Genomic DNA, 14,569 nt, shown 5'->3' on the forward strand with positions numbered 1-14,569 from the left:
ACTGCCCGAATTATGGGCAGTGGAATGTGAGACGGGTACTGCTGCGCCCGCTGCACCATCACTTTGCAGCCGGCTCCATTGGGAGCCGGCTGCAATGTTAAGGCCCTGCGGTGAACTCCTAATAGGGCCGGCGAGGTTCAGGCCGCACAGGCGGCCTGATGGCAGGAAGAGTTTGGCGGGCAGTGGAACTCATAATGAGGCCTAAAGTGTGCAATGATTACTGCAGTTCAAGACATTATGGATCCTTGCTGTTCCACTACTCATCATCTCTGGATGGTGCTGTATGTCCCCCACAGAATCCCCCTAGAGAGTAATGCAGTTGGAACCCAACATCTGTGCCATCTTGTCATCAATTGTGAGCTATGGGTGGCACACATCGCGTATCATGGTGCTGTGAGAAGGTTGTTAACCACAGGCATGCTATATACATATACAGCTGGCCTGTGACCTATGATGGCAGACATCCATAAATATGTGGTCATCCATTACTAGTCCTTTTACATGCAATTCCATGCCAGCACATGTTGCCCTTAAAACTACATGCAAGCCAATCTCATTGCACAACCCTACAACATACATGATTGGAATGTGATGGAGCACAATGCTGACGGACAATTGGCAGTGCAGCATTTTGACAAATTCACAATGCAGGGATGTGCCGTATTGAATAGGAGAAGGCACATCACTGTGTTGTCACCTACGCCAGCGCTAATCTTGCCTACAGCACTCGACCCAGCCACCCTTAGCCCATGGTGCTTAGCTGGCTGCGTTGAGGGGGAGCTAGTCATTGTGAATGGGGGTCACCTTCCTAAACAAACAAAATCTACAAAGGGACTTTGCACTTTCGATGTTTGCTGCCAAATGCAGCACTCATTGAAAGAGAAAAGTATGGGAGGATCAGCAACATATATGTTAGCTCATTGTGGCCTGATAAAGCCACACCTTGGTGTGTTTTCAGGATTTGCTACAGCCTCTAGTGTAAGGAAATGTGTAGGTCTGAGACACCGTCTAATTGGCATGGGTGTTGCTATGGCACAGCCACTGCAACACCCATTGCACGCTCCTTCCACGCAAAGTACTGCATGTGAACGGGCCGTATTGACAAGTTAATGTGAAGTCACAACATGTGTACTAAGCCTACCATGTATACATGGTGCAGGGCATAGCATCCCCAGAGCCTCTTAAGTATAGGAGCTCTGGTGGTGCTTGGGCCTCTTACACATGCCCCATGATGTCATCATCATCCTCCTATGATTTCTTATCTTTGATCCAGAAAAGTACATCACTCATTGCATTCCACTCCTCTGGCTGACTCACACCAAACCGTAGAGTAGTTAACAGGAGCCACAATATGGCACTTACTGGATGCATCAGGGTCTTCAAATCTCGCCACCTCTACGACGGTGTAAGGGGCAGGTCCACCTGTAAGACATGAATGTAGAACATTGCTTAGTGTAAATCTTAGTTAATGCAAATGGGCAACATAGTTCTGTGTATTAGGCTGACTCTGATACACAATTCACAGGTCAAATGGAACTGCCAGTATTCTGAACCAAGTGCATGGTCAGGCTCCCTAATATGGCCTTGCATAATGACACCAAGAGGCTGATAGGACTACAGAATTGCAGCACCTATTGCATCTATAAAGTCCGTGTTGGCCTTAGTGCACTCCTTACTAGCGTCCATGTGTGTGCGTAGTCATTATTAAGTGACATTATGCTGGCAGTGTGGGCCAACATCATGTTTACATGTGAAGGCCAATGGTGCACTCAGCAGGAGATGCTACAGATCACCTGTTGAAGTGCAGGCCCTGGCGTACTCCCGATACCACAATGTGTGCGCCGTCTCCAATAGATTGCGCACCCTGGTGGTAGTCAGGGGGAGTAGGATCAAAATTCTTTGGCAGTAGTCTGGCGCTTTACAGGATTAGCATCATTATTTATTTTCCCGAGTCCTGCTAAGTAACCAGGGGCCCATTGATCATGATGGGAGCTTATGTTTAACGGAAGCAAAGGGCAGGCGTTACGAAATCCACCACAAATGGGGTGCAGCAGTCTCATTGACTTCTTTTTGCTAATATGGAGGATCCCTTTGCACCAGAACAGCCACCTTGCATACATTGTGGCTGGCACAGCCATGATGTGTGTCAAGCCTTGCAAAAGTGGTTCGATGCATGTATTGCGCCACTTTGTACAGACTACGCGGGTGGAATGGCAGGTTAGCGCCGCCTTACTGTCAATCACATGACACTATGGCAGCACCATGGTTGAGCTAGGGGCACTTACATATGCCCCTTCGTAATGGTTATGCAGGGTTCATCATACATGTGTTCTGCATTGTCTAAATTATACAATGTTTGATCTGCAGGCCTCAAGGGGGTGCAGAGGCTCCTCATACAAGTTGCATACAACATGTTCACAACCATTACAAGCGGCACTCAGACTTATCCGCAACTGTCAGTCAAATGCTAAATGCAGCCGATTGTATGGCAATGGGAGACTTACCAACAGTTCTGCCGATTTCGATACCCAAATGATTCAGCAGATCCTGCTCCCTTGCCACCAGATCTGCCCACCGATGCTTGAGCTGATGCTCATTGCATTCAGTCTTGAATATCATTGCCAGATGATAAACAACGTTGCCCCACCGCAGCCGCCTTACCTCGGTGGGGTAGCCCAGGATCACCCGACTATCCAGTTGCAGCATGAAGGCAGGTAATGGCCCACCAACCAGATGAACCCCCTCCAATTCATCAGGAGACATTCTCCCCATCCTAACCTTCCCAGACATTACAAAAGGGTACAGGACGTCACCCAAAAAAATATAATAAAGGATACTTAAACCCAACACCTACCCCAAACTCCCAAAACTACCCCAACAACTAAACTACCACAGACAGATAGCCCACAATACAATGACAAAAAACAGCACACCAATAACACAAATAACAAGTAAATAGACAATGTATACACCAAATACACAGGACACAGCACAAGGGAAACAACAAGACCTCCAAACACACCACAAATTCACCAGCACCTCCAAAACACAACCACACACAGTCACAGGGGAACAGACTGTGAAGTGAAAGTGAAACTACACTTACTGTACCATGTTTGCAGGCAGGTTATCCTCGTACCTCACTTCCTGAGAGTGTGCGTCACGTTTTTAGCATTATGCATGTATTTTCTTTTTACGCACGAGAGTCATTTGTCGATTTTTCTTCATGGTGCACTGAGAGTAGTTGTAACGTTGAATTGCCGCTCAGAGCCCAGGCGTCATTTTCACAACTTTGCGGTGTGGTGTTGATGTCTTAGCGTAATTTTTTTACGCACATCAAAATAGCGTAATTTCTTCCATTGTGCCCTTGAATGCACCCTGAGTCATTTCACATGTTACATGGCCTGTTCTACTATGTAGTATATGTTTTTTGGCTACATGTGGAAGTCTATGCATGAATGTCATTGGGCTGTCATTGGTATGTGCAACCAATACGTTTTTTCATGACTCAGCACTCACTCTTATTTTGTGCATATGTGCATGTGTCCACATGTATGTTGGCACATGTGTACTATGTGTTAAGATATGTGTATGACTAGTGAGTAGCAGGTGGAGTACATAGTTATGTCTGTGGGTAATACAAGTCTACATACCTACAAACATATTTTCATTTAGCCCCTGTGTCATACACATGCTAAGGCATGTGTCAACCATTACATTTTGTACCCAGAGTATACAGTGGACTGTGACTACATTGACATCACGTATCTCTTGTCAAGTTGAGTGTGTATTTGTGTCTACTCCCTGGTTATTCTCGTAATAAACTAGTTATGGGACAGCTACACATGTGCCATGTATTTTCCTATGCATCTTAGTTGCTGCAGATGTTATGGACACGTGTGTTGATGAAGAATGCTATATGCCACGTGTCTGTATGGACATGTGTTGTGTCGTTTGTGTTATACGTCACAACATTGCTGTGTCAAGGGGATGTGCAAGCTCACATTGACATCTTCCTGCATAGATAGAAGTTGTCCCTTTAACTATTGCCTGTACATCACATCACTGGCACATATGCACTGTATGTCAGTACACAATTGATGGGTACATTCATACTCTGACAGGTTTTGTGACACCTATGCCATTATGTTGCTAGGATAGCTTCTGTACTGAATCCATTCATATTACCATGGCTGGACCATTGTAGTGGTATATGTGTACAGATATCTTTGGGATATGTGTGCCTGCTTCCATATGTGTTTTCTGATCTGTTAACTTCATGTCAGTCATAACTGTCACATACAATGCCGTACCACTGTGTTGCAGGGTTACAGTGCAGCATAGATGGCAGGCCTACCCACCTACATCAATATGTGAGCTTCTGTGGCAACACAAACCCATGGTTGTATGTGAAGGTGCAAGTTAATGGTGGTCCACTTCGCTCTGCCCCCTGTGCACGTGCATCAAGCCTCTGACATTATCATACTTTGATGTTGTCAGAGCTGTGGTGCATGGGTTTATTGAGCTGGTATCTCTACCATTTATGAAAGCTAATCTCCAGCCTATGCACACTCCCTAGTAGATGGAGACATGCATAAATGTGGAAATACAGACCTGGTTGTGATTAATTTCAATGCAGTACAATATGTCTGCGTTCACCTCTCAGGAACAGAGGTCATGTGCTTACACATGTAAGACATGCATGGATGTTTAGGAGTCCAAAGTTGTGTTCATGTTCAGCCTGCACAAGGGTTGCATGACTGTTGTGAAGTAAAGGTTGGACAAATGAAATGGTTCAGATGTAATTGAATGTGACTGTCTCCTGTTCTAGTACCATGCAAAGGGCAATTACCATGGAATGGTGGTGGCAAGCATGTCTGGATCATGCACTAACGTGTCCACCCTCTCTGTGCATCAGTTAGAGTTTGACATAAAGACATTGGTGTCTGCAGTGTCTGTTTTGTTGTTTGTCTGGTCATTATCCCTTTTATCTGCCATGACTGTTGAGGTATGTTTGTGTCCTCCATTGCTCCCAGTCTTTTGTCTGCTAGCACCTTGTACACATTTTCTACAGCAACATTGTCAGGTGATATTGGGCCAGAATACTACATGTGACTTGTATAATGTGGAAATATTCCCTTCTCCTACAACTGTCAACTCAGTTGTCAATGTCCCAGTGGCGATATTAGTGAGATGGAATGAGTGCCAGACACACACAACATTGCACATGCCACAGCACTTGAGTAGTCTCCAAGTGACATGGCATGTTGTATCAGCATGAATTTGTGTGTATCTCAGAGCTGTCCATCCACCGTTGAATATGCAATGCAATTCTCCCAGCATGCCACAACCTAGCTGACTCTTACCATGACTGACTGATGTTGAGGTGTATAATCTCTTTAGTGCTGTATTCATTCTTTGCCAGATGCTAACAATATGGCTGTGTTTACTCCCACTCAGTGTGACGTGGGTGCCGACTGTATAGGAGAATGCTGCACTTGTTAACACATGCCACACATGATTGTGATATTGGAGGTCATTACACATATGAGCAATTTAGTTACATTTTGTACCATGCAATGGATCTGTCATGTAAGTGACAATGAGTGGTTTGTATTGCTATGTGCTAGGTAATGTTGTTATACAGGGTATATACATGCAGAGACAGGTCAATCATTGTGGATAATGGCATACCTGTTGCTCCCTAGGATGGACACCTATACATTAGTCTACATGTATTTCTCATTGTTAGCAGTGGGCATGTGTGAATCAAGCCTATTTGTGTGACAGAAGTGCATCCTATGTATATGGGTGAGTCACACACTCTGCCTACATTCCAGCCAGACTATCATTTGGCAGATGCATTCTCCCATTGAAACTCATAGAGCATACAATCTGTAATGTGTTTGTATATGATTCAACAACCCTAGCTGCTTTATGTCACTGCCAAGCCATTGATCATTCCCCAGCCAATGTGTATGTACTATACTTGATTTACAATCCTCCATGTGTCAGGGATGTGGCCGATTGTAGTGCCAGTACATATTCCCATGGACACACTGTGCAGGTTCAGCTTCCAACATTGACTAATTACCATGGGCAATTACTGAACAAGCAACGTTACCTATGATATCCCCCCTTTGACACACATGTACAGTGCGGGCCAAGCTACTCTCGCGCAGAGTTGTGACAGTGCTCAGTTCTGACATTACTTAACCTCCATTACCTGACAGCCCCTACCTTATGAGTGGCCCCCATACATGCTACCTGTTAGGAATGGTGTTATGATGGTGAATGGCCCATGAAACTGCACATTGCCCACATGATGTAACAATATATGTAGTGGTTGTCAGGAAACCTATTGCCAGTGTTGTTAGGCTTTTCCCTCAGCAAAAACGATTCCCCTTTTCCTTGTACCCACATTGGTTGCAGTGGCGTCCTCACTCCCGGTGGCTCTTGCGGAGGCTGTTCTTAGAACTAGCTTCTTCAGGTTTAACTGCCACTCAAGATGGAAAATCCTTGTGAGGTCAGTGCTCTAGTGTTTCTACCTTAGTCTTGTGCTGAAGCTTCCCTCCAGCTGTTTCTCTCTGGGAGCCCTGCAATTCAACTGTCATCCAGAGGAGAATGAGTAGTGTCCTTGAGGTGCTTCGTTTCATAGAGAATTCTTCCAGTTTTGAGTAATTAATTCTCTTTCTCTTTACTTTACTTTATTCGGTGCAAAAAGACCATAAAAGACATAAAATAAATAAATAACATACAAATTTCACAATCATAAAAATTTCTAAAAACGTTATTAATACATTTTCCGAACACCAAAAGCAGCATATATAAAATTTAACGCAGCCTGGATTATGTCCATATTTCCCAGATCATGTAAGTGGGAGTAAGCAAGCTGGCTAGTTCTAATACTGTTAGACTGAAATAGCGGACATAAAAACCTTTTTCTTGGGACTGTATATAAAGTACAAAAAAGCATAAAGTGTAGTGTACTCTGAGATGTCTTTCCATCGCAACAACAAGGGGGAAGGTTCTTAAACCAGGTTCCAGCGACTGGGAATGCTACCAGATAGTGTAAAGTATTTAGACGTAGTCTTGTGAGTAAAAACCTTTGTCGCTCATGATTAATAATGGTCAGATACAACTTTGGTTGAAGTTGTTGTATCTCATAACTCGTCCCTGGTCTCATTGTACTAGAGGCTGGGTCCATGTCCTGATTTTTCTGCCAGAATATGTCTTTAACCTTCTTAATGTCCTGTCTTGTTAGAGTATCTGGTTTGAGGAAAAAATCTCCTAATCCTAATGATAGGAGAGAGAGATAAACATATCTAAGCCAGGGTATATCTAGAAATCGTGACAAAAGGAGACAGTCCTGTATCACCTTTCTACATAGAAGCGCTTCAGGCTTAGTCCAGATTTTTACCCACAGTATGAGAGGTTGAAGTTTTATATAGCTAGATATGTATCTCAAACCTACTTCTTTGTGACAGAACTTTACTGATGTAGATTGAGGGACTGATAATAACCTTCTTAAAAGTTTATTTTCTATAATCTGGAGTCCTGTACATTCTGCAAGCCCCCAAACCCCAGCTCCAAATGTCGCGATAGAGAGACACTTAGAAGTGAAGACAGTCATCATTTCCTTGACAGGTTTATGCCAGAGTCTTCTTGCGAACCTAAAAACAGCTTCAATGGCTTTTTGGAATTGTATTGAACGTATATTAACTAAAAACTTCCAGTTAAAATCTACGTCAATGGGGACCCCCAGATACGTAAAATGTGGGACCTTAAGAATCTCATGCCCATCTAAAGTAATTTTTTTCGTTTTTGCTAATTTAGGACCAAACTTCATAACAAATGACTTAGTTCTGTTAATTTTAAGACCAAGGTTCCCCATAAAAGTATTAAAAGCATTCAGTAAGATCTGAAGGCCATTTGCTGTCCTTGAAATTAGTACTGCATCATCCGCATATAAGAGTACAGGGATTGGAGAATTATTGATAACTGGGGAATCCCTAATTCACAAAGACATTTCTCCAACCCATTTATATACAGGAGAAAGAGAAAGGGGGCAAGAACACATCCCTGTCCAACCCCTTTTTGTGAGGGGAATTTCTCTGTCAGACCTCCCTCCCGGGAATAACGGACCCGAGCCTCTGTGCAGGCATGAAGTTTACTAAGTAATATGACTATGGCGGTCATTCTGACTTTGGCGGGCGGCGGAGGCCGCCCGCCAAAGTCCCGCCGTCAGAATACCGCTGCGCGGTCAAAAGACCGTTGCAGTAATTCTGAGTTTCCCGCTGGGCTGGCGGGCGACCGCCAGAAGGCCGCCCGCCAGCCCAGCGGGAAACCCCCTTCCATGAGGATGACGGCTCCGAATGGAGTGGAAGGGGTGCGACGGGTGCAGTTGCACCCGTCGCGATTTTCAGTGTCTGCTTGGCAGACACTGAAAATCTTGGTGGGGCCCTGTTAGGGGGCCCCTGCAGTGCCCATGCCATTGGCATGGGCACTGCAGGGGCCCCCAGGGGCCCCACGACACCCGTTACCGCCAGCCAGGTTCTGGCGGTCAAGACCGCCAGAACCAGGCTGGCGGTAAGGGGGTCGGAATCCCCATGGCGGCGCTGCCTGCAGCGCCGCCATGGAGGATTCCCAAGGGCAGCGGGAAACCGGTGGGACACCGCCGGTTTCCCGTTTCTGACCGCGGCGGTCAGAATGCCCATGGATGCACCGCCAGCTTGTTGGCGGTGCATCCGCGGTCCCCGGCCCTTGCGGTAGTCAACCGCCAGGGTCAGAATGACCGCCTATATCTTTATCCACGCCCATACCCAGCATTACCTTCCACAGTTTCTCCCTGCTAACTGTATCAAAGGCGCAGGACAGATCCATAAATGCTAAGTGAATACAACCCCTTTTGGCTTTAGTATATTTCTGGACTATAAGGGTCAGATTGAGAGTTTGTTCAACTGTGCCCACCCCTGGGCGGAAGCCAAATTGTATTTCTGAGAGGGAGTGAGAATCAGTCGCCCATTCTTCTAATTTATTTAAAATCACTCGGCCTAAAATTTTAACTGAGCTATCCAGTAAAGAAATTGGGCGATAGCACAGGGGGTCTGCCCTATCTCCCTTCTTAAAAATCGGGACGATGATCGCTTCTTTCCAAGAATCTACTAGAGGGCCTGCCACAGCCGATCTCAGGACATTGGTTAGCAATGGTCCCCAGAAATCTGGAAGTGCTTTATATAAGTCAGCAGGAATTCTGTCTGGGCCGGGGGCTTTCTCAGAGGGGCTATCTTGAATTGCTTGTTTAACATCACCCACACTTATAATATTACTACAAGCCAGACTTAGCTGGTCATTTCCTGCAGGCTTCAGACAATTTAACATTTCTGATTGAGTATTTGTCTCTGTGGCGAAAGTTTTTTTTAAATAGTCCACCCAAGTCTTGGCTGGAATGACGGTGTCCATGGGCGTCTCATGTTTATCACCCAATAGTAAAGAGTTAATCACACGCCAAAATGCAGTTGTATCTTTGATTTTGCTTGCAGCCATCAATTCCTCCCACGCAGATTCACTTAGTTCGACTTTCCTTTTGGCAAGAACTTCTTTATAGTTTTTCCTGGCAATCTTAATTGCTTGTCGATCTTTGGGAAATGCATTTATTGTTTTTTTTAGCTTGCTTAACGATGTGGTACATGCGTGGTTAAACCATCTTGGGCCATGGACTTTATTAGCACGTGAAGGCTGTAATTTCTCCGCCATATATTTTGTCAGAGAGGAGAATGCACGAATAATTTCATGGGGGGCCTTATCTTCATCCAAAGATGTCATAACATCTAGCCATTTATTCAAAAATAGATCTTTAAAAAAAGTATTACTGTTTATCTTTCCCCAGTAATTAATTATTTTTCTTGTTACGGTGTGCTCACCAGCTACTTTTTCCCTTTTGAAGAAGCTGATTTTTTTCCCTCTTCCACCAACTGGCTATCGGCTTTCTGAGGAGAATTTGTTGGGTGGGGGGACCTCAGACGCTGGGCACAGAAGATGGTGGAGGCCAAGCTGGGGATGGCCTCCCAACGAGGAAGGGATGCTAGTCGAACCCTGACCCCCCCTGATGGCCCGCATACTGGCGGTGTCCTATCCGGAGCTGGATGGGCACTTGGGGGCATCACAGTAGCCACAAGGGGGTGAGTACAGTGCCCATCATCACTACCTACGCCTGGTGGGGTGGTATCTGGGTGGGGGATGTGTGCCTGTGGGTGCCCCTAGGCCAGGCCTGACATTGCAGAGTAGGTTCCATGTTGGGCAGGGCTCTGATGTGAAATTCCTCCAACCTTGCAAGTAGGCATCCACTACTGGGCAGGGCTGTGTGGGTCCCAGGTATGCTGCAGTTGGCGGTATGTGTCCCTCCCCATGCCCTGGTGACTAGCATTGTTACTGGTAGTGCATTGCCTAATGCGTAGGGCTGTTCCCTGTGTGTGAGTGTGTTGTGTATGCCAACGGCAGTGTTGGTACAGCAATTGACCAAGTGTATCCTTTGTCTCCCCCCCAACTTTTTATTTTGTCACCCTGTCCTTATGTGCATTAGCATCATCTGGCGGAGGAGCAGAGGCACCGGCGACGGAGGGAGCTGCATCCCATAGGACTCAGGAGGCAGACTCCACCTACGGTGAGGGCACCAGTGGGACAGAGGGCGAGGGAAGCACCACAGTGGAGACTGAAGGGGACAGTTCGGACACAGATACCTCCTCCGATGGAAGCTCCCTGGTGGTGGCGGACACCTCTGTGCCCACCCCAACTACAGGTACAGCCTCCACCCCCGTACCAGCACCGCCCTCCCATCAGCTCCTCAGCGTGTTGCCTGTGCCTGCTCACCCAGGAGGGTGGGCATCTCCTTTGCCCCAGGTACCTCGCGTCCTGCCCCAGTTAGCCCTGTTACCCTGAGTGAGGAGGCTATTGACCTCCTGAGATCCATCTCTGTTGGGCAGTCAACCATTGTGAATGCCACCCAGAGGCTGGCAGCCCAAATGCAACAGACCAATGCATTTCTGGTGGGCATTCACACTGCCTTGGCGGCCCAACAAAGATCAATCCTGGCTCTGGCCTCCTCTCTGATAGCAGCCATTGTCCCTGTTTGCACCCTCCCTTCTTCAACTTCCTCTACCCAATCCCATTCCCTTCAACCCCAACCTATCCCAAGCACACAGGCAGACGAGCATGCACAAAGGGCAACACACAAGAGTGGCACACGCAAACACAAGCACCACACACCATCCCACAGGCACTCACACAAACACCATCCAGATGCAGACATACCAACATCCACTGCCTCCACTGTGCCTCCCTCCTCCTTGTCCTCCACCTCCCGCCCAGTTGCGTCTACAGTCACACCTGCATGCACTACATCCTCATCCACTACCACCATCACCAGCTCACTTATCAGAGCACACACCTCACTGGCAGTCACCACCCCACATCCATGCACGTCTCCTGTGTCCTCTCCTCCCAAAGTACACAAACACAAGCACTCAGACACCCAATAGCCATCCATCTCACAACAGCATCCAGCAAATGCACCTGCACCCAAACACAGCAGACAGACACCTCCCACAACCACTGCCTCTTCCTCTACTCCCAAACCTTCTCCCTCTTCCCGTCCCAATGTCCCCAAGAAGCTTTTCCTCTCCACCGTTGACCTCTTCCCTACCCCTCCTCCTCCCTGTCCTTCACGTCTGGCCAGGATGTGTAAATCCTGGCAAGCACCTCAGCCACCCAGTCCACAGGCCCAGTAGTGTCCACAGCAACTCCTGGTGGGAAAGGATCCCGGGCACCAGGCAGCCACACAGAAAGTATGCCTACCCCAAGTGCTGCCAGGAAGGGCAAAGAGACACCCCCCAGCTGCTGAAAGGAAAGGAAAGGTGCCACCTCAAGCTGCCCCTCCCAGCTGCTGAAAGGAAGGGAAAGGTGCCCCCCCCCCCCAGCTGCTGAAAGGAAGGGAAAGGTGCCACCCCAAGCTGCTGAAAGGAAGGGAAAGGTGCCACCCACAGCTGCTGTAAGGAAGGGCAAGGGGCAATCCCCAGCTGCTAAAAGGAAGGGCAAGGAGGAATCCCCAGCTGCTGTGTCCGAGGCTGCAGAGGATGGGCTGGAGCCTCCCCCCACCACCACCACCACCAGCTCCACCAGCAGCACCGCCACCATCAGCAGCAGCACCAGTGGGCAGCCAACCGAGGCTGCAGGGGATGGGCTGGAGCCTCCCCCCACCATCACCACCAGCAGCTCCGTCACCAGCACTACCACCAGCAGCAGCACCAGTGGGCAGCCGTCCGAGGCTGCAGGGGATGGGCTACAGCCTTCCCCCACCATTACCAGCAGCTCCACCAGCAGCAGCAGCAGCACCAGTCGGCAACCGTCCGAGGCTGCAGGGGATGGGCTGCAGCCTCCCCCCACCACCAGCTCCACCAGCAGCACCGCCAGCCTCCCCCCCCCACCAGCTCCACCAGCAGCACCGCCAGCAGCACCGCCAGCAGCAGCACCAGTGGGCAGCCAACCGAGGCTGCAGGGGATGAGCTGGAGCCTCCCCCCACCATCACCACCAGCAGCTCTGTCACCAGCACTACAACCAGCAGCAGCACCAGTGGGCAGCAGTCCGAGGCTGCAGGGGATGGGCTAAAGCCTTCCCTCACCATTACCAGCAGCTCCACCAGCAGCACCACCACTGCCACCACCACCACCAGCAGCAGCACCATACAAGCAGCTCGCAAAACTCAAAGGCAGCAATCACATCAGCAAAGTTTATTCAGAGGCCCCCACTGATGCCCACAGCATCTTATGACCCTATATTAATCTCATTTTGGAAAGACAGAGAAAGTGGTAGGCAAGTGATAACCATGTCTCGGCTCTCTCCTAAGTATCTTTGCACCAGAAAAACTGAGTCTGCGGGAACCAACAAAGCCATTGTAATCTACTCATGGAATATTGCTGGTATATTGTGTCAATTTAAGGCAATCAGGAAAGACCTAGAAAGTTTCTAAATCATCACCATATCATTTGCCTACAAGAATCCTAGAAATGTGAAACGCTCAATATGCAAAACTTCACATCCTACAAGAAAAACGCAACAAAAGCAAGACTGGCCAACTAAGTGGAGGATTAATGGCTCTGAGAAATAATAACTCTAACTTGCAAGGGACTGTGATTGACATTGTGTCTACACACTCTAGCAGTATCCATAACAAATGCAGGTAGAGGTGAATTGTTAATGATCATCCTCTATATACCTCCAAATTTGAAACAGCCATCAGAAATTGATGATTTCTTAGAACCTGAAACAATTGTAGAGCCATATGACACTGTTCCACCTATGATAATTGGTGACTTCAATGACAACCTATTGGATCCACTTTCTGAAGCTGTCCACGATGAAGCCGGCCCTGACACAGTTTTGCATATTCCTCCTTGGATCTTCTGAGGTTCTCAGAAGAAACGGACAAAAAAATCAAAAACACTTAAAAAGCTTTGACCAAGCTCAGATTTTGGTGCCTAAATGGGCCATTTATTCATGAGCAACTCGCAAAAGCAACATTTGTACTGATCACATCTAAATCCACTATTGATTTCACGCTAATGAACTTCTCAAATTACCCCATCTGCAAAAAATCTGAAATCACCAGAAGATGGAAAGTGACCATAATCCTCAACAAATCGCTCTCCGTTTTCAGCATTTCCTCTTTTATTTTCTTTATCTTTAAACAAAAAATCATCACTTTTCAACAACAAGCAACTTGCATGGGCAAATGATCTGAGCTCACTACATTTGCAATTAACAGACCTTCCAATTATGAGCACCGCCATAGCAGAGTTAGAACACTGAAAATCTAAAGGTACTAACCAGATCGGTATGTAGGATTCAATGCTAAACAAGCATTGGCAAAACCAATCGGTCTCACCTATGCAAGAGCTGTTGCCTTTGCCAACATGTTTAGCCATGTTGTACACCAGCGTGGCTGCTGTTCAGCATTGGTAAAGGTTAGTGGGATAAAGGAGAGTGGCATGGAGTGGAGTTTTGTAAAGTGGAGTGTGTTGGAGTAGAGTGGAGTATTATTGAGTGGCATAGAGATTCGTGAAGTGGTGTAGGTAGAGTTGAGTGGCTTGGAGTTAGGTAGAGTGGAATGGTGTAGAGTGTTGTGGAAAAAGTAGAATGTTGTGGAGTGGAAGGGAGTGAAGTGCAGTAGAGCGTTGTAGAGTTGAGTGGCATTGAGTATCAGAATGAAGTAGAGTGGCATAGAACGCAGTGGCACAGACTGTCATGGAGTGACATACAGCAGAATGGAGTGGCATGGAGAGTGTTGCATTGACAAAAGCAGGGTGTTGTAGAGTAGAGTTGTGAAGAGTTAAGTGCTGTAGAGTGTCGTAGAGTGTCATAGAGTGAAGTGGCATAGAGTACAGTGGAGTAGTACAGAGCATCAGAATGGAGAGGTGTGGAGTGGCGTAGAGTGGTGTAGAGTCGAGTTGAGTGTTTTGGAATGGTGTGAAGTAGAGTGTCATGATGTAGAGTGGTGTAGAGTTAAGTTGAGTG

At 47.3% G+C, this 14,569-nt stretch overlaps 1 long non-coding RNA gene across 1 annotated transcript in view; it reads right to left on the reverse strand.

Moving 5' to 3' along the window:
* LOC138283409 (uncharacterized) overlaps window positions 1-14,569 on the reverse strand; it is a 404,344-nt gene that overhangs the window by 316,719 nt on the left and 73,056 nt on the right. The window lies entirely within an intron of this gene.

The sequence above is a fragment of the Pleurodeles waltl genome, chromosome 3_1 (genome assembly GCF_031143425.1).
Source record: "Pleurodeles waltl isolate 20211129_DDA chromosome 3_1, aPleWal1.hap1.20221129, whole genome shotgun sequence".
Taxonomy (NCBI): domain Eukaryota; kingdom Metazoa; phylum Chordata; class Amphibia; order Caudata; family Salamandridae; genus Pleurodeles; species Pleurodeles waltl.